The following is a 27,398-nucleotide window of genomic DNA, read 5'->3' as shown; positions in this document are numbered from 1 at the left end:
ATGGTCTCACCAAGGGCGAGTAGTGCAGAAGGATAATATCCTTAGCCTTACTCAAAAGATATATGGAAGAGAAAGGCACTCTGGACCCCTGCAACTACTGGGACCAGCCTTGAGCACCGCATCAGGTCCGTAACAAACATTTTTCAGCAGCCCCAAGATACCTTTTGCCCCTGCCAATCATAAAGGTCTTGTCTGGGATTTGAACCCAGGACCTCTCCCACCCAAAGTGGGGCTCATACCCCTAGACCAACAAGCCACACATACAAGACTTTGAATTTGGAGAAATGCTTGTCTCCAGTGGCAGTACAGTTCTTCTTGGAAGCTTAAGTATCCTTTCAGTAAAATCTGGCTTCACCCCTAGTGAAGTCTTCCTTGCTGCAATGAACTACATGGGCTCCTCCAGCTGGAGGCTCTCCTGGCACTGTAGGCTATGCTGTGCTGCCCTGCCCCATGGGGCAGAGGCAGGAGGTAGAAGTTGGAGATTGGAGGAGGAGCCTGGAGCTCCCAGTTGCTGCTGGAGCTGGAGTGATAGAAGGAGCAGCAGCCAGGTGGTGCCCCGGGGGGGACAAATTAACCTTTTTTCTGGCTACCTGTGACCCGTGGGTCAGCAGCTGAACAACCCTCATACAATGATGTGATACAATACAATGAATTTCCTTGGACTGACTGATGGATCAAAGGCAAAATGCTGTTGCCTACAAAAGTTTATACCTCTCTGAACTACTTGGTCTCTAAGATGCTACCCTGCCTTGCCTTCTGCCTTACTTTAGGCTAACCCAGCTAACCGCTTCTCTATCTACATGTAAAAAGTGTGTATGTTGGTATGGGAGACTGCCAGAGCCTGTAAATGATCAGCTCTCACTGAGCTAAAATATACACCCTTGGAGGTTTGTAAGACCCAGCTAGACAAAGCCTTGGCTGGAATGATCTAGTTAGAGACGGTCCTGCTTTGAGCAGGGGGTTGGAAAGTTGGGGTCCCTTCCAACCCTTATTTTCTATGATTCTATGATCTGCTGAAGCCAGTGGATGAAAAGACTGTTGCAGTCTTTTCAGAGCAGAAATATTATTGCAAAGTACTCTTATTATTACAATGTTTGAAGTCTGATGGAACAGCTGGTGTTGGTAGAAAAGCCAGGAGTGTGGGAAGGTGATGCAGAATTTGACTGGCCTCCAGATAAACACCTACTAAAAGATCAGCAGTTAAGGTAGATAAAATGGCCAGGATCTCTGTATATAGCAGGGGCTGGGAGCTCAGACTGACTGGGTTTTATTACTGCCTTTCCCATTGTGTTGCTGCATGGCATTGACAGACCTTTTAAGTCATGAGTACTTCAGGTTTTCCAGCTGTGAAGGGGGAATAACAAGACCACTTTCCTTCTATCCAAAAAAATCTCAGCCAACCTGGGTGGCATCTTCTTTTGACATGTGTCTCAGGGCACCTCGGTGCTCCTGCTCCTAGAGAGGAGAAACTGCCAGGGAAAGAGACACAGAGCCCTGGCATGTCATAACGAGCCCAGCTGAGGGTTGCCAGGGTAACAAGCGCAGCTGCGAGTTGCCGGAGCAACTAAGGGGAGCCAGCTGCCTGTAGGGGCAGGGCCTAGCCCTTATAAAGCCCAGGGCTGAGGCCAAGCTGGCAGTTCTCTGCCAGCAGCCAGAGAGGCAGGAGCTCCCTTGGCTGAGAGATGGGTAGAAGCCTGATGGCCAGTACAGCTCATGAGAGCTCCAAGGGTGGGAGTAATGGTGCTGAGTTATAGCCAGGCACCTTACTTTGTAGTGGCTAGGTGCCATAGGTTTTAGTTATAGCCAGGAGGCTCTAGTTTATGTTTGTGTTCAGGCTTTGTTATTACACCGGAGGCTTGGGTGAGGCTGTAGGGGTTGGAGGAGGCCTCATAAAGGGCCCCACGGGAGTGTGGGGGCCCCAGCACCCAAGGAGGGCACAGTGTCCTCATAGGGACCCCATAGGGGTGGGGTACCCCAGCACCAGTGAGGGCGCAGTCTAGCGCCAAGAGGGCGCATTATCCTCATAGGTACCCCAGTGGTATGGGGACCCCAGCACCAGTGCAGGCGCAGCGCCAGTGCAGGCGCAACTGGCAGTGAAGAGCGCAACCAGTGGGTTGCGGACAGGGGACACTGACCCTGGGTTGTGTGCAGGGTATGTAGACCCCAGCCCCGGAGAGGGGCAGCATTGAGAAGCCCGAGGTGGGCACGGCGAGCCCCAAAGAGGGGGAGCGCCGTATTAGGAAGCCCAGGATGGGCGCAGCAGACGCCAGCAAGGGCGTCACTTGCGGGGTGCATAGACCCCAGCCCCAGGGAGGGTTGATTACCGAGGAGCCCGAGTGGGGCCATACTGAGGAGCCCTAGGGCAGGGCGATTATTGAGGAGCCCGAGAGGGGCAATGTTTGAGAGGCCCAAGAGGAGCCCGATTGAGGAACCCAGGACAGGAGTAGTGAGCCTGGTAACAGGCTAGCACCGCGGAAAACCCGGGACAGGGGCAGGGTGCTGCGGTGGACCCCGACGGAAGGGGTTAGTGGCATAGCACCCCAGGAGAAGGGCAAGGTGCTGTGGTTGTCCCCGGCAAAAGGGGATAGCAGCACGATGAGCCCGTATCAGAAAGGGTGGTAGTGCGGTGGGCCCAAAAGACCAGTGGCTCGGCAGGAAGTCCCAGAGGGGACAAGAGTCCCAGTGAGGGATATTGTGTTAGAGAGAGCCCAGGAAGGGGCACTAGTGCAGACACACCAACATCTATTACATCTGCGAGGCTTGGGGCGTGGTATTAGGGGTGGTAGGAGCCACGCATAACCCATAGGGCTAGGGTGCCTGGGGAGCACCCATTACACCGGGAGACCCCAGGGGGTCCAGGAACACACGGGGACAGAGGTCCCGAGTAACCGTGCCCAGGGAGCCATAGGCAGCCTCCCAACCTTATATTTACCAGCAAGACGTGGTGGGCGAGAATTAGAGGGTGCCTTGGGCCAGCCTTGACACGGAGCGAGGGACCTCGAGGAGATCACGGCCCTCCTAAAGGACCCCGCCGTGACAACATGCAACCTCAATATCTGCATGACTAAAATGAAACAGTTCATCCACTATACCCTCAATATCTCCTTCCTGCATCTGCTGGGACAGCACCATCTTACTGAGAGCCTGTCACTCAGGCCTGCCACCTGGGCATCACTCATGATCCAGACTTCTCGCTGGATACCCGTATTCAGGCTTGGTCTGGCAGATTTTCTCCACATAACATCTCTGAGACATGCCCTTTACTATTCAGCCCTGGAATTACATTTCTTGTTCAGGCTCTTGTCATCTCATGTGTCCATTATTGCCACATCCTTTTCTCTGGCCTTGACCAATACAAGAGACTTAACTATTAGGCCAGACTGCATATGATCCAGTTCATTACTGTCACCCCAGTCAATCATGGTGGGGTTTGGAATTCCCAAAAAACTGGTATGCCTTACGAAGATGTGCATTAAAGAATCAAGGAACTGTGTGAGAATTGAGGGAATGTTATCAGATCTGATAGAAATCAATAAATAGTGGGGTCAAACAAAGGGATGCAGAGTCACCAATGCTTTTCAATTTGATGCTTGAGAAAGTTATAATAGTCATTGAAGCAGGAAAAGATCTTCAGCTGAATGGACTGCAGCAGGTATCAGCAAATGTTGCTTGAGAGAAGAGGTGGAAACTGTACAGAAATCATAGAGTTAAGTACCAAAGAAAGAAGGTGGGCTTGCTATCAGTTTCAGCAAGACTAAATACATGATCACATCCAGAAATAAAATATAATGATTATAAGAAGATAAGGAATGACAATGTGAAAATGATAGGGGGATTCAAATATTTAGGAAAAATAATCACCGAGGACAAGCAAATAAATGAAAAAATAAAGGCAAGAATTTTGAGTCCTAATGTACACTTGCTGAGCCTAGATAAAGTAATGACATCATGGAAAATCTCAGAAAAAAACCTTAAAATCCAGTTTTATATAATTGTTCAACCTGTCCTTTTATACAGATGTGAATCCTGGACACTGACAAAGGCAATGGGAAAAAGGCTGCAAATGTTTGAAAACAAAATGCTAAGGAAAATATTTGGTGCAGTATATGAAAAAAAAAAGTATGAAGGAGTAAGAGCTTGTGAATCTTTACAAAAGACTTGATACAAGATGAGAGCACAGGGCATGAAATGGGCAAGGCAGCAGTGAAAATAGATTAGAGAAGACATATGGAGGATATTTTTAGAGCTAGGCCAGGGCTGGAATGGGAAGAAAGAAGGGACCATATAACTCTGAGCTGTGGCCTAGAGGCTCAAACTGGCCCAGATTCCTACAGCAGGAACTCTTCAGGAAGTCGTATACAGGGAGATAAGTTATGTGTTTTGTTTCTGTTTTAATCTGTTTAACTGTGAGGTTTGGGGTGGCTTAAATGGGAGGAGGACATCATGAAGGGGTGCTCTAGAGAGGTGCTGTCACAGTGGGTGGCAGTGAGGCACCCTGTATTTTGGGGCCTGTGGCTCAAGGGCCCAGCATAATGAGGCAGGGCTGGGGATCCAGTGCAGAGAGTGTGTGTCAAAGGTCAGAGATACACTCAGGCATCTGGAGCTATGGGTTTGGGTCCTGGTATGTGAAGCTTGGGCTGTGGCCTAGGGCACTGAGGTAGAGACTAGTACCGAGAGAGGTGCCTAAAGGAGTAAGTGTCCTGAAGAGTGCCTGTTGGGACAGGGAGGGGTAAGCACCTGGAGATCTGTATAGAGGGCAAAGGCGCCATAGACCCAAGTCAGTGAAGGGTAAAGGCTTGAGGGCTGAAGACTACAGGCTAAGTGGAGACTAAAAGTGGGTATAGACTGCAGACCAGGAGAGGGGGAGTCCTGCTCAGGTTAAGGCATGAGGGTTTTGGACAGACTGGAAACCTAGGGAAGTTTTACATGTGCTGGAGGATGTGGCGCCTGATGCTTTAATTAGCAAGTTGTGCTAATTTAAAACGCCCATGCATCACATGGATCAGCACCCCCATACTGAAAAAAATGGTGGTGGAGCGGTTTGAACTAGAGCTCATTGAACATGTTTTATTTTAAAGCACTCTGTCACTATTTTTTCATTGCGGAGATGCTGATACACATGACGCAGAAAGCTGCCGGAGTACATCAGTTTCTATGATCTATGGATTTCAGGTGCATCAGAGCAGGGTCTGTGAACATGTATAGGAGCCCATAAGGCCTAACACTGGATCTCTGTTGGGCAACTCCCTTAGTATATTAAGTTTTACATCAAGGTGTGGCAAGTGAGAGTGTGAGGCTATATTGGGGGAGCTACGGCAAGAGAATAGGTGTAGTAGGGCCATCAGAGGCACCACAGTCACCACTGTAGGTGGACCCTGTTACATTAAAAGTGCCATATGGCCAACTAATGTAGTAGGTATTGTCCATCTATGTAGATATATTGCTAGTTCTAGTTACTCAGTTGCTAGAGTAACTAGTTACTTCTAGTTACTCAGTTGGGGCATGTCTACACATTGCCATGCCTTAGTACTTCTTTTGGAAGTACTAAAGGACAGCGCAGTATGAACAATTACTGTGCGCACAGCACACAGGTAGATTTCACCGCTACATCACTGTAGCAGTGTGCTCTACCTGGGGAGTGTGCCACTGTGGTGATGTAGCTGGTGATCACGTGTAGTGTTTGTTTGTTTGTTTGTTTGTTTTCCAGCTCTTTGATGTCTTTGGAAAGAGTGACTTGAATCCTATCCCACCTTATCCTCATAAACTTGTGGCTGGCTATGATGTTTCTTTAGTTTGTGTTCTTTCTTTCTGTCTTTAGAGGATGACATCTTTCAACTTCAATCTGTTCCTTTTCCATAATGAATTATTGCAACTAGCATCTTCACAAAGAATCCAGTTTTGGGTTGAATGCCTTTTTTTTCATGCAGCATCCAAGATCTGTTTGGCCAGTTGCTAAGATGTCTCACACTGAAGCGGCAAACCAGCCAGTAGGAAAGAAAAGCATCCAAAACCTGCAGCAGAAAATAATGCTACTGCTATATTTCACCCCATTTTGTTTCAGCAATTTTAAGCTTAGCCTCTGTTTCTTTGTATTTCATGGAAGCAAATTTATAGGCTTGGTTGGCCCAAGTTCTTTGTCTTTCCTTTTAACTGTATCCTGTTGAAAATAGTTACTAAGGAAAATGTGTTGAAGCAAAAATAACTTTTCATTTTATTTTTTATGTGTACATACAAATATTGCATACAGCACTGCATAATTTTTTCTGTGGATTGATAGTTATAGAAACAGCAGTATTCCCTGGAAGAAGTGACAAAGGATGAACTATGACAAAGTTAACCTTCCATTCAGAATGGGTTGATATTCCATTAACATTTACTAGCCAAAGTAAAATACATCTGTATCTAGCCTTTCCTAGATGTGAATGATTGGCATATAACATATGGAACCCAGGGATCAAATTTGGGGTTGATAAGTGTTGTGAACTACAATCCACAAGCAATACTAACAGATTCTTAAGGGCTGCATCAACACAAGATACTGATTTAGCAATAGCTTGTTACTACTGTGCAGTAGTGTTGCATGGTAGGAAGCATACTGCACAGTCAGCATCACCTAAAAGTCATTTGGCCATGCTACTGAGCAGTAACTCCAGTTACTGAGCAGTTATTTAGTACTTGTATAAACTAGTACTTATACAAGTACTAAATGAGCGTGCAGTAATGACTGCACAATCAGAATCTTGTGCAGATGTGGCCAAGGAGTCCAAAACTAACCTAATATAACTTAAATGCCAAAGGGCCAGGAGAGCAGTAAAATAAGCAGTATCCATTTAAGTACCCCTCCTACAAACTTCATTCATTGTATACCTTCCTGTGCCCTGCCACACAAGTTACAGCAACACAGACTCTTTTATACTTAAGCACTTTTATGACCACTTAATGGCATGTACTTCATAAGATATCACTCATCATTTTGAAAATGACCTATTAACTATCATTCATTAAAAAAATGAAAGTAAGCTATTTTTTTCTTGGGTCTTAAAAAAGGGCAAGAAATAAAAGGCAACAATATTAAGACCTTTACCTCATCATTTCAAGCCTTATAAATGCAAGCATAATGACTGAAAATGTGAGGGATCACACTTTTCTGAGACCAATGTTTTTTATTTTGATGCTGACATTTAGTTCTTTAAAATACACTGTAGTGGAGTAATAGATCTTCCAAGATGGCAAGCCTCATGGTTATAATCTTTCAAATGCTGTTATTGCATTGACATAAATGCTACAAATTATCCAAACACTTATGAAGCATAATGAAAATGAATTACTTATGGGATAAGGTGTCTCCGCCCCCCACATTTTATTTTATGACTCTCTTCCTTCATTACTGGGATAATCTTGTATTTTTCAAACAAAGTTCTTATTAAATTCAGTGCCTGACTTAAGCAAAGGCTACAGGCTATTTGTTATCCATTATATGAATATTTTGTTTTATGTCATGTACTATGTTCAAACATTTCTTGAAAATACCAGTTGGCCATAACATTAAGGCATACCAAAAAAGAAAAGAAAGTACAGCATAGGTAGTGTAACCCAATATATACAATAAGACACCACCCCTATTTAATCTTTCCATTAACTCTCTAATTTAATTCAGTAATCTTTTTTGTAGGCCTGTGTGAAGTGGCTACTATTTGCTTCAGATTTGGATTTGGCCGATTCGGAGGATGGTGATTCGATTCAGTGATTTGAATCACTGTCCCAAATCGATTCAGCCGAATCTGATTCAGAGATTTGGCCACTGACAAATTGGATGGGCCCCATCCACTGCATGCTCTCCTAGCCCCATCGATGGCAGTCCTGCCTGGCCTCAGATTCCCAGCTCTTTAAAATAAAAAGCCTGGCACTCACCAGCTGCTGCCAGGTGTGTGTGTGGGGGGGTGAACCCTGCTGCCCCCTACAGCCCCATGCTGTGTGGTGGGGTGCTGTCATGAGCCTCCATCCACTCTCCCAGCCCCAGCTTCCAACTCTTTAGGGGGAAAAAAAGCCCCACTCACTGGCTGCTGCCAGGGTGGGGGGGGGCAATTCCTGCTGCACCCCACTGCCCTGTGCTTCATGGGGGGCTCTGCCATGAGACACCCCCTACCCCCCCCCATGGCTGCCCTACCCAGCCCCAGCTCCCAGCTCATTAAGAGAAAATAAAAGCTGCAAAATCACTGGCTTCTGCCAGGTGAGGGGGCAATCCCTGCTGCCCCCCACTGCCCTGCACTGCATAGGGGGCTCTGCTATGAGCCCCCAGAAGCCCTGATGGCTTCTGCAGCAGCTGGTAAGTGGGGACTTTTTTTTTTTTTAAATAGCCGGGAGCTTATGTCAGATGGGGCAGTCATGGGGGTGGGGTGGGGGGGCTGGGAGAGCAAGCAGGGTTCAGGGGTGCTCAGAGGGGCTGAGGGAGCAGGCAAAGGATGGGGTCTGGTGGGAGTTTCCCTACTGTCCCCTCCTTCAACACCCCCTTCCCGCTACTTACCAGCACAGAGTCTGGATCCAGCTCTTGGCAGCAGTGAGCGGGGACTGTCACAATCTCTGAAGCTCTCTGAATCTTTTCTGAATCAATTTGGAGACCTTTGAATCAATTTGGACCTTTTTACTGGTCTCCTGATTTGATTTAGATTCAGAAATTTGGCTGCTGAATCCAGCCGAATCTCCTCCAAATTGAATCAGCACCTGAAGCTTCGCACACCCTACTTTTTTTTGCTGTTCTTTAGACCTCACCTGCTTCTTCTGTATTCTTTTGGGGGGAAATTTGATTAAGTGTTCTAGACAGTAGTTAAGTTCAGTGTGCTAAAAAAACACAATCAAAAGGTAAATAATTAATCTCTTACTCACATACGAGCTTTCAAAAAGTCCAGTGATAGTAAAGTGAGTGATTACTTACTCCCATCTGATGCATTACATCTCATATTAATTGTATAACAGTCTGTCCTCACTGCTCAACTGATGCTTTGAAGGGGAGAGGTGAGGTCTCCACTTAATATCTGTTACTTGGTCCATTTCTTATGGAAAGCTTTTTCATATTTTGGCAATTATTTTTGAGTTTGGAAGGGAAAGCAGGATGCAAGATAGTATGATGGTATATCACACACTAAGGCATAGGGTCAGAGTGGAAGTGAAGGGTCTCAACAAACTCCATAAGACTGTTGATTTGGACCTTCTATGTTACAGTTCTGGGACACTTAAAATGAATAACATGGCACATGTGACAAGTCTCCCTTAGGATAATTTTCTGGAAAAGTAGATATGCTTATCATTAAGGAATACAGAACAACAGACAACTCACTGGGGAGTTCTAAAAAGTTGTATTTTAGAAAATAACATAAATAGGATTTCAAATCTTTTTAAAAATTCAATAAGTGATGTAATTCTCATTACCATTCATGTAACACAGGCAACTAATAAGTGGCACCATGAGGCATGACTTATGCATTAGCATAATTTTCTTCTTGATGCCACCATTATGGTTTTCTTATGTTGACAAATGACTGCTGCCCATTCCCACACCTGCTACCTTTTTTCATTAGAGAAATGAGTTTATACTTCTGTATTAAAAAAAACCCTTTATTTTTCTGTTTTCTTTATTCATTTGTGCCATAAAGTAGTTATAGATAGCTGAATTACTCCAATTGCTATTTGCTGATCATTATGCACATTTTCATAAAGGCAAAGTTTGTGAAAAATGAAATTCAGTTTTCTTTAGCATCACACAAATTATATATTATAATTTAAGGCATAAAGAACACAGCACTGTAATACCCTCCAATCTGAAATGTATACCAGGACTTTTACCCATTACAAGAATTCACGTGACAGCTTTATCTTTAAGAACCTTGCCTCATACTATGGTTGGAGCTATCAGAGACTTAATTTTTAGCCCATTTTTGAGGATAGATGACTTGGTCATTAGAATGAACAACACAACAAACTATGCTTCAATGCAGCAAATATAAAGTCCGTGGGCTGATGCAATCTGAGCCATGATCCTCAAATATTAGGTACCTGAAAACTTTTTAAGCACTTGGCTGATTTTTCAGATGTACTGGAAGTCCCCAAACATCCCATTAAACTGAAATCAGTCAGAATTAGATGTCTGCAAAGCCTTGGATTGCCAATTACTCAGCTTCCCAAGTTGCGCTTAGTTAGTGGTATAAGCACAAAACTTCTTCTGAAATATTGTTTTCTCTCTAGTTATAATCCCCAGGCATGTCATGGGAGAGCAAGACCTGATCCCATATGTTTTTTGGCAATCTCCCACTTCAATATAATGGAGTTTAGTAGGTCTTCAGGGTTGGAGCTTCTTTTAATGAAGAAGGTGCCATTTTGCTCACATTGAGGACTTCCTGCCTTTTCTCACTCCAGGACAGCTCCTTCTGTTCTAGTGCTTTCCTCTGTCCACAGGAGTGCATGGGGCAGGACTCGAGAGTCTTTGTGGATTACCTGTACCACGATGACCTTCACCCCTTGTGGTACTATTTCACAACTGTCCAATTGGGTCAAGCCATTTCATTTTCCTTCCTTACTCTGTCTTTCCAGGATAAACAGGATTTTAAACACAGTTCCAACATAAGTAAATTTCTTCACCTGTCTCCATCATGAGGTCCACAGTGGTCTGCAGCAAAACTAGATCAAAGTTCCCCCACCTGGTTTTTCAACTGAATCAGTAAAAGAGCCTCCTACCATTGTGGTCAATTATGACTGGACTTAAGTTGCCTGTTTCCTCTGTTTACATATAGGTACAAATGCCTTTGGGATGAATCTGGATGCAGATGCTCTCTCTAATTTACGAGGTACATGAGTTTTCCAAATAAAGCAATTCTTCCTCCTGACTTCCTTTATACAAAGGAAAAGTGCTTTCCCTCTCTTGTATTGGGTATGCACATCGTCACCAAATCTCAATCCAACCACATCACTTTAATGTTCTGGTGCATATAAACCTACCTGAATAGTGAAAAGGAGTGTTTAATCAAAAATTATTTTATGTGGAAAAATGAACGAGAGAGGGAGAGAAGAAAATTATAAATTAAAATCTAATAAAGAATGGTGTTTTATTTTAAATGGTACTTGCTAGTTTTGGGGTTTTTTTAAGAGAAATTTCTATGCACAGCAAACAGAAGTGCAATACTAATACAATTCATTTTGTATTAATTTTGATGGGTTGTACAAAAACAGAAACGTTCTGAAAAGTTTACAAATTCTCCTCTTTTTTGGCTTTTATTAAAATGAAAGGAGAGTAATTTTTTGTTTCCATAAGTTTCCCATAAAAAACTCCTAAATGGAAACTTATTTTTAAAATGTTTAATGGAAGGAAGAGAATTAGTTTAGTTTAGAATTAGTTTAGGACAACATGTATACTTTTTTTTTTTTCTCAATAATTCCATTGAGCCAAATTAAATGTTTGTAGCTCCCATTTAAGTGGGGAAGAACATGCAGAGATGATCTAATGGTATTTTCAAAGGAATAATCATGTTTTACTTAGTCAATACTGGCAGAATTATAATTAGAACAAAATTTGGTTTTAGGTTTTTCCAAGATCTAAAACAAAATGTGTTAGCTATGTTTACTTTCAAAACTTTCAGAATGCCACAGTTGCAATATTGCAAAGACTGTTCATCTCAGCAAAGTAAAGTAAAAGTAGCAACTGCTTTTGGTTTTTATTTTTATATACTTATTTTTGTAAATTAGTTAATGTTTGGCAGGGGTGTCAAACATATGACCCATGGGCTGAACACAGCTCATGGAGGTGGGTCATTTGGCTCACTGTCTTCTTCTGGGGCTTCTCACTGAGGCTGTACCCCGGCTCCTGCCTGTGCTCTGCTTGCAGTTGCAGGGTACCACCATGGCGTGGGGGAGAAGAAAAGGTGCTGGAATGTAGGAACAGGGGCAGGATTTATGTTCATGGAGGGTTGCATCTTTGTAGTCTCAGTTCCCTTGTTCTTTGCCTTGCTGCAAGGAGAGGTATATTAACCCCTTGACTGCTGCTAGCCATCCCAATATCTCCCTCTGCACCAGCAGTTATTCCCAATATCAGGATGAGGACCAAGGTGCAAAAATCATACAGTTATACTTCTGGCTCACTCTGATTTTAGTTTGACATGCCTGATTTATAGAATAATTATTTTTGGAAAAAAATATACTGGAATACGTATGTAATGTATTGCAATTTATTAGCCTTTATCTCCAAGACTAAATGAATCTAAATAAGAAAGAGGATTTTAGAAATCCAAGTTTCACAAATATTGCAGTTGAAAGGCAAACAACATTCAAATAGATGACACTCTTTTCAAGAAATTATGCTGGAAAATTCATAAGAATTATGAAATAAAGCAAGCTGGGGGGAAAAAAGTCAAAGAGTTTCCCTTTTATCCCTTAGATCAATAGGTTAATCAAAAGAATCTTAAATTAAGATGACATTGGAATGCCCTATAGTAATGAACTACTTTAAGATCTATACTATCTTTGCCAAAGACAAGATAAGTCCAGATCAGGCATTAGATGTAGCATATAACATTGATTATTTTTGCTAAGAGATAATGGATTCAGGTTAAATGCATAGAAACCTGTGGGCAATCAGGAAGTAAACTATGACTTTGCTGTAAAACTGTTAAGCATTAAACTAATGAACATACAAATGTGTCCTGATAGCCTTAAAATTATTTCAGAATAATATCTTTGGGCTAATTTCATAGAGCAATAATTGAGGCACATAATTGCCCAACTGCTTTATCCCCATGAAGGAAATTCATTGTTATATCAAATAGAATTGGGAAATAGGGACACACTTTGGCTTTGATTTTGCAATTGGTAGTGCATGAGTACTCCCCTATAGAGCTCCCTGAATCAGTGGTGCTCTATGTAGCCCCAGTAGCTAAACAGCATACTAATATTGCAGGATCAGAACCAAAGAGTGTTTTGAGGATTCTGTTAGAGTAATGGAAACATTAGAAAATATGCCTTAATGACTTAGGATATGTATTTTCTGCCTCCACAGAAATTCAGATATTACTACCAAGAAGCAATCTCTCCTACCCACTTGCTCCTTCTCTGTATGCATTGCAAACTGAAAAAAGCTATGGGGTGGTTACCATTAGAGCAATGCTGAGAGCACCTCTGTCAAGAGCTTCCCAAGATTGAGATCCTGAGGCTATCCCAAGGCATGCAGCAAAATGTGAGTACACACAGGGTGCATCTACATGAGATGCTTTACTGTGCAGTAGACTAATCTGATACATGCACAGCAGTTACTTCACAGTAAATTAGTCTACTGCATAGCTGGCTACTCCCTGTAAATGCAGGTAGTAGATTTACCATGCAGCAGCTACTGTGCAATAGTACAGGTATAGACAGTTGACAGGCAGCAAATTGCTCCCCATCAGCCCAAGCAGCAGGGGGCGGGGAAACTGTCCCCTGTCCCAGGCAGTTGCCTGTCTCTGAACTCCCATTCAATCTGCTGATTGGGGCACAGGGCTGGGATGCAGATTGCCAGAGCCCGAACCTGACCCTGGTGTCCTCTGCCAGCCCAGGGCAGGCACCCGGAGGAGTCTGTATCTCTCCTTAGCTACTGTAGGGGGATAGAGCAGGGCAGCAGTATCACTGCACTGAACTGCTCCCATTAGGAGCAAGTTTGCTTCTGTTGAGCACACATGTAGACACGCTCCTGGGGAAAGTGTCTGCATCTGATTGTAATGTGCTGTAAGCTTAAAGTGCATTAATAGTGCATGTAGATGTGCCCACAGAGTTGCACACCTAGAAAGGGAATACATGGGCTGGGCTTGGTTTTTGGCAGTGATCTCAGGATCACTGTGGAGGCAATATACTAATTCCTTCCCCCCTCCTCCTAATGTCATACTATTTTGTTTTACTGATTGAAAGCAGTCATGGTGAGAAATGATGAAAGCTTGGATAAAGATTCCAGTGGTGCAAACATTTTGATGATGTTTATAGGGAGAAAAGATAAAAAGGACTGATTTAAGGGTGCAGATAAAAAAAAGATGGAATGCTGTCTGAGGAATGGCCCTAGAAAGACACTTCTATTGTCCTTAGAGTCATTCTGCCTGCAAGACACACCTGAAGAAGGCAGGGATGGTTCCACAGCTTGCTTTTTGCAATAACTGCATAGCGAATACTTTTAAATACATTAATATATATCACTGTTTGCTACATCAATGTGATAAAGTTGTAAGGGCTGAGTAATGGATCCCATTTCATTTAAACAAAAAGTAATTCCTAAAAAAAAATCTACACGTTGAAATATTATAGAGCAGTCCAATTATCAGAAAATTATTGGGCTGTAAGAAATCTGCATGCAACTGATGTATAAAATACAATATTATTGCAACCCAAAATATGGCATCAATGAAGGAATTTAAAACTAGAGGGGATAATTAGCATTTATCCTCTTCTAAGTTCATTTTCTTCTCTATTGATTTCTCTTTAAAGTATATAACCAAACATGTAGTAAAGATATAGTACAATGAACTAATCAAGGAGTACGATTTAATGTTACAGAATCTGGAATTTGCAAAACGTTTCTTATGATTTTATGATTGTAACAAATGAGTTGAGACGAAAATATGTGACTATCTTTCATTTGTTTAAGAAATGGGGAGAGTGGATATTTGTTGATCCACTCTGACATTGTTGTAATTTGCATAAAAATAACTTTGTAATATTGATATCTAGGTGTCTTGAGATGAGGCATCACATTGATAGGTACTGTATAATTTCTTGTCCTACCAAAAAGACAAAAATATACTTCCTGTGTTTAGGAGCACAGGATGGGATAGCAAGATGGGTTGAATGACATTGGAAATACTTTACTACTAGTAGTTTAAATGATATAGAAAGGATAGAAATTTCCTGGTACTTAGCCTTTCAAAATCTTCCATCTTATAGATTTAGGCTGGGATTTTCAGTGGATCCCAAGTGAAAGAGTTGTGCTGCTTTGTGTACTAAAGATAGTGCACATAAAGTGTCTTGGTGCCAATAATATTTTGGAAGTGGAAGGTACTTGGCCAATCCATCCCCTATATCTTCCCTACACCCCAGCTATAAAGCATCTGTGGCACACTGCTGTGGTATAGCCCACTAAGTCAGACCCACTGTCCCAAATAATGTCTTAAAAATCAAAGTCACAAAAACTGGTGGTAGTAAACACTGGGGAGAGAGTTTTACAGAGCAATCTAGACCACTTGCTCTCACTTGAACAACTTTCTTTTACACATAGCAAAATGCAGGGACATATATGTAAGAACAATGGATGTCAGTCATCTTTACCATTTACATGACTTTATTTTTGAAGTCAGTGATTCTTGGAGAGCATTGGAAAATCAAACTAGACTACTTCTGACCTTAGAAATCTGGGTATGATATAGATGCTACCAATTTTTAGCAAAACTTTTCATGAGGAAGTTACTATTTTTCTTGTACTCTCTTCTATAGTCCATCTTATTAACAGCTACAAATATATTTCTGGCCTTGCTGAACAGTGCACAAGCATAGTGGCATACTACATCACAAGTGAGGCGGGGAGGGGAAGCCCATAGCTTCAACAATGCATTTGATGGAAAAATACTCTTCTCTTTTTATCCAAGGTAAGATATCTATTGATCCAGTCATGGAGTCCAGTTGCTCAGTGATGTTACCTCTGCTTTCTAAACACAGCAGTAGAGATTTCAGAAGCTCTGTTTCTGTGAGAAAAAAGAAACCAGTTAGGATGTTTCCTATGTTTTAGTAATCTTAACTATACTCTGACAGCAAGAAGAGGTACATTCAGACAAGAGTCCCACATTAGAAATACAAAAGCTTTAAACTCTGAATGATTTTTTGTTTTTTTAAACAGCTGTCTCATTGCAAACAGAAAGTCAGACAACTATTTGAGAATATTCAGCACAGCACAGTGATGAGAAAACATCAGCAGGTAAATTACCTTTTAATGAAAGCACCCTTCAGTAGAAATTAGAAGTGGACATAGATTATGACCTTTTACAACAGCAGTGAACATACATTATGTCTGAGAGTACAAAATGTTTGAAATGCATTAGTATTTTTTTGTTTATTAAAACTTATCAAAGGCTTAGCACTAGTAAACAAGAGCAGCCCTACTCATTCCCCTTCCTCCTTGTCCATCCAAAGCACATGCTAGCATTTCTTGCTAAAACTATCAAAGTCCATAATCATTATACATCTTTTGATGAATCCATTATGGACACGGAACTATCATCAGCATTGCATGCAGCATTAATGACATTTTTTCCAACTCTTTATTACAAAATGCCACTGTCATCACAATACTAATTTTATTCAATCACATCCATCTACATTCTAATAAAAATCCATCACAATTTATACACTATCAACACTTTTCGTGTGTAACCCTAGCCAGGTATATTCTGTCATCAAATTGCTTTAACTGCACTGAACAGTAAAAAGAAACACAAAAATCAAAACAGTGCGGTACCTTAAAGATTTGAGCTATGGGATAACATTAATTTATTATGCATATTTATATCAACAATAAGTTACACAGTAAGTTAAAAAAAAACACTGAAAGAGGGAAAATTCAAACAATGGTTACAATTTAGAATAGTATCCTTTCACCATGTTTCTTGTCGAACTCCAGAATCCAATTGGGTGGAAAATAATATTCACATTTCAAAATATATTTTTTTTTGCCATAAGGAAATTTCCCTGTCTGGTCCACTATTTAGTTAACTCCATTGAAAAATTACTCTAATTGTGGGATTTACTTATACGACAGTACAGAATACTTGTGTTATAATTATGAAGTATAAACTATTGGCAATATTAATTTTTGGTTTGAAGTGTAAAGTTATGGAGGTGTTTAAAGTCAACAGCTATAATCTCAAATACATATTGTCATGCTACAATTCATGAGGGTGAAAAAGCACCACAGTGTTCTCTTACTCCCTTGCTCTGCAATTTGTTTCTTTCTTCTCTTTCACATTAATTTTTCTCCCCTACACTAGACACGGTTAAGATAGTGAGCACTAGCTCATCAGCCATGAGTGACTATCCTAAAAAGTGTGTATGTTTTTTTAATGGAAATTCCCATTTGTCCCACTATGCCTTCTCTGCTATTGAAATGGTGAGGAATGAAGATTATGAATGAGTGACTTGGTACAACACAGTAAAAGGAATAGAATGAAGATAAATGAAATGTTATCCATTCTTGAATGTCTTATTTTATAGTGAACTTCTTTGCAATTGTTTTACACAAATTTTACAAATTAAATATGAGGAATTTTAAAAAGTTCAAAGTGTGGGGTCAGTTCAGGTAAATAGTCATGAGTTTAGAAGGATACTGAGAGCCCACCTGAACTATCTAAATCATCTGAGTTCAGTCTACAAAAAAAAGAAAAATAAAAAGGATGGAAGGAACTTAATGTTCATAGCACATTTTCATGAGATTCCTTGTAACCCTTGCCTCCAGTTCTCAGGAGAAGACACCACTCAAATACCCTTTTTCTAGTACTCTGGGATATCTATATATATGATAATTTGAAAATATACAAGAAATGCTACCCTAGAAATAATATATTTCAAAATCATTTAAAAAATGAATGAAGACTGTGGGAATGTTCTGATTCATTTCTTTGTGTTCATTCCTGTTTATAGCACTCATTGGGCCATCATCAAATACTCCTGCCTCCCCTCCACCCTGGTTTTCATTTCTGGAGAGAAACAAAACAGCTTTGTATATCTTTTTGGTTCCTAAGTAGTCTTTATTTTTCTTAAAATGTAAATGTTAAGAAAAATTCTCCTGAAAGGAGGACCCACACAATCCTTCTTTTTGGCTTTGCAGGTTGCAGCAACCCTGATTAAAGCTATATAGACAGATATAATAAAAATTCTTGTGCAATAAATAAAACTAATTGCAATTGCTTGCTTTCCCCACTTGTTTTCTTATTATCCCCATATAGTAAGGTGAGTTGCTAATAGCACTTAATCGTGTTTTACAGTTGAGCTGCTGGTTTTCCATCTTCTTTGCATAAAATTGTAATCAGTTTGATTCCTGTGGAGACTATCTCTGGAGCTCCAGGCATTTTTTTCACATCACAGTATAAATTTCTCTTGTTCCTCTGATAAAAGATGCAAAGATAGGAAATCAGTCCTGCCAATTCCATTACTTCTTGTGTTCTTGCAAAGAGGCCAAAAATCTTACTAACTTGCCTATGGAGACTAAATTCATATCCTTGGGCAAAGATAAACAGAAAGAAAAGTGTTTGAGATTCATTATGGAATAGTAGGAAGTGATGTGGCTTTGTAGACAAGGCAGCTTCCATCAAATTAAAAAGACAAGCAGAGTGTTTTCCAAGGAAGCAAGAATTTCATGTATGTGAACCCAGGTGCACAACAGCTGTATTCCACAATAATGTTTCATAGTAAAAAGGGAAGCAGAAAAAAGCAAGGGGAACATGTCTTTGGATGTCTAATGCTGTAAATAATAAATTATTGATGTATCTTTCTGTATTATTTACAGAATTAATTTATTGAATTACATCTGTAACATTCTTATTTATATGCTATATTATTAACCAGAAATGCATGTTATACTTATGACATCTGAGAAGTGAAGAGGTTATGTTCTGGTGAGTGACTCTATAAGGAGCTACTTTTTGAGTATATCTGCTTATCATGGATGACAGGGATCTCAAACTCTTTTATAAGAGAGATTTTTCTTGGTTTTTACCAGGCTACTAAGAGAGAGCCAATCAGATTGTAAATCAGTCACATCTGTAAATCCCCCTGGAAAAAAAAAAAAAATCCTGTATGGGGGTGTAGTAAAAAGACGTTAGCCCCTATAATTTTGCAGTAATGCTTGAGCAACAACCATATGATAGAAGTGTCTTATGACCATCTTATGACCCTTTTGTGTAAAGATCAGGAGGTCTAATGTCCAAGCTGTGTTCTGTGGTTCTTACGGCTTGCCTTGCATTTTGAAATCATCTCTGTCCAGTGCCTTAAAGTTACGTTAAGATAAGAAGTTACTAAAGTTTAACTAACTTTGTTGAAATTGCTCTTTTCTTCTGAGCATGCTGCAATTCTACCTTTGAGTGTGCACATACTAACCCTGATAAGTCACATTAACCAATAACTAGTTAAGTACAGCCTACAAGATAAGACGTCACAATTAGGAACTGGTACTGCAGCCAATAAACTTCTAGTACGTCAAGACTCTGTTGAATGTAAGCTATAAAAATGTGATTCCAGGCCGGACTCATCGTCGGCCCTGATTTGAGCTCTCTGCTCCCCGGTCGAACTGTTTGCAAACAATAAACCTAGATGGACCCAGCCTATATGTGTGACTCTTTCCTTGAGGGTAATTGAACAAGCCTCCAGGGGAACGAAACTAGCCATTTTGGCAACAGCGGGGGTCAGTTCAGCGTAGTCCAAAGACAATGGAATTGTTCATGTGCAAATCAGAAGAGAGTTTGGCCTGAAGAATTCTCATTATTCATAGCGAAACATTGTAATATTATAAAAGCTTTAGTATGTCTGTCTTTCTGTCTGCAATGCTTTATTTGCACTCTGATTGGTTGTCTTGGCCACTGCTGCTGGCTGCCACATGCAATCTACTTTCCCTCCCCTGCCCTATTCCTGGGAGGCAGCAGCAGCATGGGGTTGAATGGCAGGGGCGGGGGGGGGGGGGGGGGGGCACATAGGCCCACACCCAAAGCAACAGGGGGAACTGGAACTGAAGCAATGGCAGGAAGTGGGTCTGGACCCAAAGCAGCAGCAGGGAGAAGGGGGAAGGAGCCCAGGCCCAAAGCAGCAGGTGGGGAAAGGAGGGAGCAGGCCTATACCTGAGGCAGTGTGGGGGAAGGGGGAGAAGCCAGACCTCGATCCAAGGCAGCCAGTGGGGAGGGACAATTCAGGCCTCTGTCCCCACCAGTCCCTGTCCCGTCCCCCCATCATGCTTGATGAGGAATTTGCTAGTGATAAATTGAAGAATCTACCTAAGTTTTCAGATCCTGGGATCAGTTTGCAGGGCTGGCAGTTTGAAGGGACAACTTTTTTAATAGCAAAATTAGTCCTTTTTGTTTTGGTAGTGTTAGAGTGTGATTGAATGCAAGAATCTTGCATTCAAAAGTATGTCTAACTTTATTCCAACCATGAAGTTCGTACAATAACAGATAACACTCCCCAAAAAATCCTTGATGTTCTGGAAATCATTAAGAAATCATATAAAATCCAAAGGAAGGTCATTTACTAAGTTATTTTCCAAAGCAAATATATATAGTGGCTGCATCTATGTGAGATGCTGACTGACCAGTTGTTACTGCTTAGTTATTTAGTACTTGCATACAAAACTACTAAATGACTGTGCAGTAACCAGAGTTACCACGCAGTAATGTCCCTGAGCAGCATTTTGGTAATGCTGAATGCAGTAGCTGGTTACTACTGCACAATAGCTGTTTACTGCTGCAGAGTAGCGTCATGTCACACTTCATGCCACATGACACTACTGCACAGTAGTAATGAGCTACTGTGTTGAAGTAAAGAGCTACTGTACACTGAGCATCTCATGTAGACATGGCCACTAGGTTGAAACTCCCCATGACTTGATACAACCTTAGAAAACACAATTTCCCCTAAAAAGTTGGGAGTGGAGGGCTAATGGTGGGAAGGAAGAAAAATATTCAAGTTTAGTACCTTGCAATACCAAACCAACAAAGGCCTAAATACAAAATAAAATTAGGCATGTGAATAAATTTTAACAAAATATCTGACAATACAACATTTGAAAACTGATGTCAGTATCTGTCATCACAAATGTTACTAAGCATTCAGAGCTATCAGAAATTTTGGAATAGAAAAATGGGGAGGAGAGATTATGCTTTTTTTCAAATTATTTTCATGTGTGAAATAGGAGATACAAGAAAAAGATATTTAATAAAAAATACTTTATAATCCATAGGAGACTTCAAATACTTTTGTAGGGGTTTATTATTTTATGTTTCCCCTCTAGATGAGAGATTAATGAGAACTTTAATATTAGCTTTTAGATGAAACTCACATTGCATTGCTTCAAGTTCTTGAAGCCTGCTGTGATAAATTGAGTTTATTTAATAAGAAAAGTTCTAGGGATTACTCTTCTACATCAAACATGAATATTAAATTTGCACTTTCATTGTACTGGGTGTAACACATTTTATAAAGTGTTCTTTGGTAAAGGAATTAATTGAGAAAATACCTCATTTTGTGGGTGACTGGTATGATCATTTGAGGTCATTTAATAGGAAAATTTACCCACTCCAAATAAACCATAATGATACAAAAAAAGAATATTTTGTTATGGAAAATGTGGTGCGATACATCTTTTTTTCCACTCCCCATTTACTTTTTGCTCAAAGCTGACATTTTTAGGGAACAACTGCCCCGAGAGCTTGTAATCTGACATTTCACTTCTAACCTGGACTCAATAATACCAATAGTGTAGAGCAGACCTGTCCACCTTTGGAACAGCCAGAGTTCTGCATGTCTCATGGGCCCCTGGATCTCATGACATATGAGACTCCATATTGTGCTGACAGGGCTACCCTCCCCTGGTGAGCTATGCCACTGGTTTGGTATCATAACTAAGAGTGGACAAGCATGGCACCTGCTCTAGGTATCAAGTTAAGGGAGCCAAAATCACCCCTGTTCCAGGCCCTGGCAGCATACTTATGCCAGGAACTTCAAAACAGGCCTTGGCTGTTGCTGCTGCTACTGCTGCTTTAAGAGTAGTAATTAGGGCGGGCAAAGCACATGATGGTAGCAATAGTAGTTCAGCCAAGGAATGCTCAGGAGTTCCCAGCAGGGGTCAGACTGCTGCCCCCTCCCCAGGCCCTTGGTCTCAGAACCTACACCCCCATCCTCACAACTCACATGTCTTCCCCCCACTGCTCTTAGAATCCATGCATGCCCCGCTTCCCCACTTTCCTGAAGGGCTTGCCCCAGGCACCTATGCTGCTTGTTACGCCATTGTGTTGGTAACCTCTCCCTCACCAAAATGAAAGCTCCCTGGACCTCATTGCCAGGCCATACTGCCCCACCCATAGAGGTGGGAGCAGGAAATAGAATCTGGATGAGGGAAGGTGACTCTAGGGGCCTGGATGGCAGCAGCAAGAGGAGTAAATGGGAATGGCACCACAAGTTGGAGAGCCTTGCTATAGACCTAAGACATGAGCATCAGAAGTCTTTATGTGCACTGTTGGATGAGTTTGATTGCCTGTCTTTTTTCTAGAGAAAATTGTTTAATAATATGAAAAGAACAATTTTGATCAGGGGCCCAGCCCTGTGCACTCAAAGGTATTATGGGGATGGAAAAGAAAAAAGGCATGTTGAGTGTGGAGCCCTGAGCATGAATTTCACTAGGTTAATAGGCTTTTCTAGATTCACTTCCCATGAGAAAGATCATAGGAAGATATAACTAAAAAGGAACTAACAAGGGCATGTAGTCCAAACCCCTGCTCAGGAAAGAATTGTCCATGACACAATCCTAGCCACGTGTTTGTCCAACCTGCTTTTGGAAATTTCCAGGGATGGAAGTTTTTCTACGTAGCCTACTCCAAAGCATGACCACCCTCATAAATCAGAAAGTTCTTTCTAAACTCCATCCTAAATTTCTTTGGCTGCAGATTGAGTCCATTGATTGTAGTCCTGTCCCTCTGGCCAGAGGAAATCCCATCTCCATCTTCTCAATAATTGCTCTTCACGTACTTGAAGATTATTATCAAATCCTCCATCATTCTTCTTTTCTCCAGACTAAATAACTCTGTCTTTCTAGCACACTAATCATTTTTATTGCTCTCTGCTAGAATCTTTCACTTTGAGTGGATTGAGTTCATTCAGAAAGAAGGATGATATTTTCTTTATATGAAATTACAATATGTATTTACCAAAACATTGACTTAAGGAGAACTGCAGAACCAGTCAAGTTCAGCTTGAGAAGTAAGCTAATTTCTACTCTTGTAAAACCATAAACATCCTCAGAAATGTATAGATTTTAACTTTTTAAACAAGTATTTACTTGAAACTTTAAAAAAAGCTGCAGGTGGTGTTTTCCTTGATCCTCCCAGTTTCAGGCTACAGGCTGAGAAGGGAGCAGAGAATCGAGGTAACGAACCAAAGACTGTGGTGCTGGTGTCATCAGGAAGGCTTTGGCTTCCATGACCACAGTCCGCTCTTTGGTGAGAGAGGCAGCGAGCTGCTGGGAAGGGATAGCCTCCACCTCTCCCCACTGGGGAGGAGGCTCTTCTCAGCCACACTGATTCATAGATTCATAGGTTCATAGACATTTGGGCTAGAAGGGACTCTGCAGGATCATCAAGTCCAGCCCCCTGCCCCAGGGGAAGGAAGTCAGCAAGGATCATAGGATCCCAGCAAGGTAAGCATCCAAGTGTGTCTTGAAGGCGTTCAAAGTGGGTGCTTGAGCCATCTCTGGCAGCAGTCTATTCCAAACCTTGGGGACTTTGACAGTAAAGAAGTTCTTCCTTATGTCCAGCCTGACTCAGTCACGGCGGAGTTTGTGAGAGTTCAATTTTCTCATCCCTTGGGGGCTCTGGTGAACAGAAGTTCCCCAAATCCTGGTGAACACCCCTGATAAACTTATAGGTGGCCATCAGATTGCCCCTGAGCCCGTGCTTTTCCAGGCTGAGGAGTCCTATAGCTCTCAGCTTCTCATCATAAGGTGTGTTTTCCTGACCTCTGATCATGCACGTGGCTCTCCTCTGGACTCTCTCAAGCTTCTCCACATCCTTTTTGAATTGTGGAACCCAAAACTGGATGCAGTACTCCAGCTGTGGCCTCACCAAGGCCGAGTACAACAGGAGAATGATGTTCCTGGATTTGCTTGAGAAGCATCTATGGATGCAAGCCATCATTGTGCTTGCTTTACTAGCTGCAGCATCACATTGAAGGCTCATGTTCATCTTGTGGCCAATCGTGACCCCCATGTTCCTTTCATCTGTAGTGCTAACCAGCATAGCACTGCCAAGCCTATAAGCATACTGCAGGTTTTTCTTCCCAAGGTGGAGAACCTTGTATTTTTCAGTGTTAAACACCATCAGTGTCGGCTGGTCAAATTGGCTGACCTGCTCCACCAGGCTTTGAACTAAGCCTGCCAGGGGTCAGGGGGACTACCGCCACTGCTGGCCCACTGAGCAACCCTTGAAAAGCCATCAAGCCAAGGCACTTAAGAGAGTCCACCCCTTCCCCAGCCCTGGAAAAAGCTGTAGGCAAGGCAAGGGCCCCCAAAGCAACATTTGCATGCCTGTACACAAATGGTAGGAGCTTGGGGAATAAACAGGAGGAACTTGTCACCCTGCTTAACACAAATAATTATGATGTCATAGGGATAACAGAGACCTGGTGGGACTCCACCCATGACTGAGCCACAGGTATAGATGGTTATACCCTGTACAAGAGGAATCAACTGGATAAAACCAGCAGGGGTGTAGCTCTCTATGTCAAAGAGAGCTACACATCCCTGCAAGCTGACATTGGCACCCAAGATGGATGACTGGACACCCTCTGGGTTAAAATCCAGGGTGAACATGGCACAAGGGACACAATGGTGGGAGTCTACTACAGACCTGCCACACAGAATCAAGAGCTTGACCAGCAGTTCGCCAGGGAATTGGCTGAAGCCACATGCTCCTGGTATATGATTGTCATGGGAGACTTTAACAACCCAGACATCTCATGGGAAGAGCGCTCAGCCAAATCTGAATAGTCTAAAAGCTTCCTCACATGCATTAATGAGCTCTATCCAAAGGGGAGGGGATTTCAGGAAGAGTGGTTTCTTCTCAAGGGAGCAATCCTGGATGCACAAGCCAAGTCTATTCTGTCTCAGAGGAAAGGCAGCAAAAGGGCACAGCACCCCCCTTGGCTCTGCAGGGAACAAGCAGACCTCCTGCATCTAAAAAGAAAGACCTACAAAGGATGGAGGACTGGATCCACCTCCAAGGAGGAATACTCTGCACTGGTCTGGACCTGCAGGGAGTGAACCAGGAAAGCCAAGGCTGCGACAGAACTCCAACTAGCTACAAGTATCAAGGACAATAAAAAGTCCTATTTTAGATATATGGGGAGCCGGAGGAAAAGCAAGGGCAACATTGGACCCCTGCTAAACCAGATGGGACAGCTGACAACTGACACCCAGAAAAAAGCCAACTTGCTAAATGGGTACTTTGTGTCGGTCTTTCACCAGTCCCATGGGATGCCTCTGCCCAGTACAGGAAAGGGAGGCCCTGGTGAGGGAGATTCCTTACCTTCCATCAATGCTGACCTTGTGAGGAACACCTTGAGAGGCTGGACACCTTCAAGTCAGCCAGCCCTCCCAGTCTACACCCCAGGGTACTCAAGGAGCTGGCTAACATTATAGCTCAGCCCCTGGCATGGATCTTCAAGAACTCCTGGTGCTCTGGTGAAGTTCCTGAAAATTGAAAGAAGGCCAATGTGGTACCTATCTTCAACAAAGGGAGGAAAGTGGATCTGGCAAACTGCAGGCCCATCAGCCTGACCTCTATCCCGGGGAAAATCTTAGAAAAAATCATCAAAGAGGCCATCCTCAATGGACTGGCCAATGGCAACATCCTGAGGGATAGCCAGCATGGGTTTGTTGTGGGTAGGTCTTACTTGACCAATCTTATTGCCTTGTATGACTAGGTGACCTATCATCTGGACAAGGGAGAGGAGATTGATGTCATATATTTTGACTTAAAAAAGCCTTTGATCTTGTATCCCATGATCACCTCTTGGCAAAACTGGCCAACTAGCTTCGGCTCTACCATGATCTGCTGGCTGGAGAATTGGCTCTGAGGTCGGACCCAGAGGGTGGTGGTTGGTGGAAGTCAATCAGCATGGTGCGCTGTGGCCCGTGGGGTCCCTCAAGGCTCTGTCCTTGGATCTATATTATTTAACATCTTCATTAATGATGTGGACATTGGAGTCAGAAGTGGACTGGCCAAGTTCGCCGATGACACCAAACTTTGGGGTAAAGTGTCCACACCTGAGGACAAGGGGGGTGATCTAGGCTGACCTTGACAGGTTCTGGAAATGGGTGGACATGAACCTGATGGTGTTTAATACCGAAAAATGCAAGGTTCTCCAACTTGGGAAGAAACACCCCCAGCATGCTTATAGGTTTGGCAGTGCTACGCTGGCTAGCACTACAGATGAAAGGGACTTGGGGGTCATGATTGACCACAAGATGAACATGAGCCTTCAATGTGATGCTGTGGCTAGTAGCGCAAGCAAAATGCTGTCTTGCATCCATAGATGCTTCTCAAGCAAATCCCAGGATGTCATTCTCCTGTTGTACTTAGCCTTGGTGAGGCCGCAGCTGGAGTACTGCATCCAGTTTTGGGCTCCACAATTCAAGAAGGTTGTGGAGAAACTTAAGAGAGTCCAGAGAAGAGCCACATGCATCATCTGAGGTCAGGAAAACAGAACTTATGATGAGAAGCTGAGAGCTATGGGACTTTTCAGCCTGGAAAAGCACAGGCTCACAGGTGATCTGGTGGCTTCTTATAAGTTTATAAGGGGTGCTCACCAGGATCTGGGGGAACGTTTGTTCACCAGAGCGCCCCAAGTGATGACAAGGTTTAACAATCATAAACTCCTCCAAGACCATTTCAGGCTAGACATAAGGAAGAACTTCTTTCCTGTCCGAGCCCACAAGGTCTGCAATAGCCTGCCATTGGAGGTGTTTCAAGCACCTACTTTGAACACCTTCAAGAGAAATTTGGATGCTTACCTTGCTGGGATCCTATGACCCCTGCTTACTTCCTGCCCCTGGGGTAGGGGGCTGGACTCCATGATCTTCCGAGGTCCCTTCCAGCCCTAATGTCTATGAAATCTATCAAATCTCATCCAACAGCATCCAAAACTACCATCTTAAGTTTATGGCTTAAGTGTCATGTTTTGGTGACAGTGGAATGTTCCGCATGTTCACTAATGTGCCATCACTACTGTGCGTTTAGCACCTCTAATATGAGGTACTACATAAATGCACAGCATCTGGCATAAATGTGCAGTAGCAACAGCATCCAGTCCTTTTCTGACACTAAATGTGCAGTATACTGATTCTACTGCGCATTGGTGCATTAGCATGGCTTTTGCTGCGACACACTAATGCGCAGTAGAATTAGTCTTATCTGTGTGTATGTATATGAATGGGTATAAATCTGTTTGCCTTCAGAATGCAACACAGACATTACAAAAGTCCAAATACTTATACTTTTCTAAGACTTTTTGACATACATTTTCACAGGAATTTATTAATTTTGGGTTCTCATTTTGAACATGGTTACCTTAAAAATGGAGTGAGGGGCACTTAAAAT

This window comes from Alligator mississippiensis, chromosome 5, assembly GCF_030867095.1.
Source record: "Alligator mississippiensis isolate rAllMis1 chromosome 5, rAllMis1, whole genome shotgun sequence".
Lineage (NCBI taxonomy): Eukaryota > Metazoa > Chordata > Crocodylia > Alligatoridae > Alligator > Alligator mississippiensis.
This window is presented reverse-complemented; position numbering follows the sequence as displayed.